Here is a 2500-nt window from a genome sequence, read left to right as displayed (position 1 = left end):
CGAAGGCAACAAAACATTTGTTTTTCATTTTGATGAAAATTTCTGTTTTTAAATCTTGTTGGTTTGAAATTGTTTTGAAAAGGTTCTTTAAATCTTGCGGGTTTGCAACTCATAAGAGCGTCACTTTCAACGTCCCCGGCATTGGATTGAGTTTCTAAAAACAACCGTGCACACCGAGGTTAAACTTTACCGGCTCCACTCCGACTCGCCGCTCGCCCACAAATCCGAAGGCAACAAAACATTTGTTTTTAATTTTGATGAAATTTTTTGAAAACATTGGCTTGGCAAGCCCCAATCCGCGACTATCCACCCACCGCCACCCCACACGGGTGGTTGTTGTTGAGAAATGAGGTTGTGGTCGACATGCCCGTGCATTTGAGAAGGAGTTCCTAGCACTCCATGCTCTCCCATGCCAAAAAAAAGCCTAGACAACCCCATTTCGCAACTTTCCACGCCTTTTTTTTCCTCCCTCACCCATGGCGGCGGCGTGGTGGCGGCGGCCGGATTCCGGCCACCACCGCCATGGGTGGCAGCCCCCCGACCCCGACACCAAACCCATAATACCGAGGCAACATATCGAGGCAACATGACATGGGTGTGGCGTGGGGGAAGGGGGCTGCAGCTAGGAAGGCATGGGCTGCCATGCATATGCAGGCAACACACACCCCCCTATATAGCATTTTATGCATTTAGCCCTTTGACAGGAAGAGACATCACCTATGCGCGAGGAGTCATAATGGGCTCTAAATAATTCAATACAAGGTATTTGGACGTGATTTTTTGCAGGGATACTAAGAAACATGCAATCTATGATGGGAAAAAGTTTCATAAATTTTTGAAGTCGGGAAGTATTTTTTATTATTTTTAGAAGTCGTAAAATTGAAAAAATCATTAAAACAAATCCGGGAGGAATTTTTTAGTTTTGTAAGTTGGAGAAGGTCCTAAAAATCATAGACTACTTATGGGGAGCTTATTGTGCGAGGAAATTTCAATAAAAACGGGGTTTGACAAGATTTGAAAAATTCTGTCGACATTTGAAAAAACCTGGAACCATGCTGCCGGCATGCTGCGCACATGCTGCGCGCAGGCTGCGCGCATGCTGCGCGCAGACTGCGCGCAGACTGCGCGCATGCCATGGCAGGACAAGTTTCGCTAGCCTCACTGTCGACAGATGCGCAAGCTGCGCGCACAGGCTGCGCGCATGCTGCGCACAGGCTGCGCGCATGCTGCGCACAGGCTGCGCGCATGCTGCGCACAGGCTGCGCGCATGCTGCGCACAGACTGCGCGCACGCTGCGCGCATGCCATGGCAGGACAAGTTTCGCTAGCCTCACTGTCGACAGATGCGCAAGCTGCACGCAAGCTCCGCGCACGCTGCGCACAGCCTGCGCGCATGTTGTGCGCAGGCTGCGCGCAGGCGCCGCGCATGCCATGGCAGGACAAGTTTCGCTAGCCTCACTGTCGACAGATGCGCAAGCTGCGCGCACAGGCTGCGCGCACGCCATGGCAGGACAACTTTCGCTAGCCTCACTGTCGACAGAATCAGCACGCTGCGCGCAAGCTGCGCGCGCGCATGGCAGGACAAGTTTCGAAAAATTCTGTCGACAGGCTGCCGGCATGGTGCGCGCACGCTGCCGGCATGCTGTGCGCACGCTGCCGACATGCTGTGCGCACGCTGCGCACAGGCTGCCGGCATGCTGCGCGCAGCCCATGGCAGGACAAGGTCCGAAAAAATCTGTCGACATTTTTACGCCGTGGTAGGCTTCCGCTTCGCGTCACTTTGTCGACATTCAAGCCTACCATTTGTATTGAATTTTTCAAACCTTGTCAAACCCCATTATTCAAATGTCGAAAAATTTTGTCGACATTTTTACGCCATGATAGGCTTCCGCTTCGCGTCACTTTGTCGGAATGCATCGCATGGCGAGGCAAGGCCACGGCATGCCAAGGCGAAGGCAACGCATGGCTTGAATGGCTTGGTCAAGGCCACATCATGGGCACGGCATGCCAAGGCAAGGCGAGGCAAGCCATCCTTAGCCTCGCCTACACTCACTTTCTCGGAATGCATTGGATGATGAGCAATTCCAAGGTAAGGCAACGCATGGCTTGAATGGCTTGGTGTAGGCCACAACTTGGGCATGGCATGCCAATGCAAGGCAAGGCAAGGCAAGCCATCCTTAGCCTCGCCTACACTCACTTTCTCGGAATGCATTGGATGATGAGCAATTCCAAGGTAAGGCAACGCATGGCTTGAATGGCTTGGTGTAGGCCACAACTTGGGCATGGCATGCCAATGCAAGGCAAGGCAAGCCACGCCATCCGAAGCCTCCAATAACCTCACTTTCTCGGAATGCCTTGAATGGGCACGGCATGTGAGGGCAAGGCAAGGTCCTAAATATCATTTTGTAAGTTGGAGAAGGTCCTAAAAATCATAGACTTAATTATAGGGAGCTTATTGTGCGAGGAAATTTCAATAAAAATGGGGTTTGACAAGGTTTGAA

This window comes from Prunus avium, unplaced genomic scaffold, assembly GCF_965620075.1.
Source record: "Prunus avium unplaced genomic scaffold, drPruAviu1.hap1.1 HAP1_SCAFFOLD_120, whole genome shotgun sequence".
Lineage (NCBI taxonomy): Eukaryota > Viridiplantae > Streptophyta > Magnoliopsida > Rosales > Rosaceae > Prunus > Prunus avium.
Note: the sequence above shows the minus strand (reverse complement) of the source record.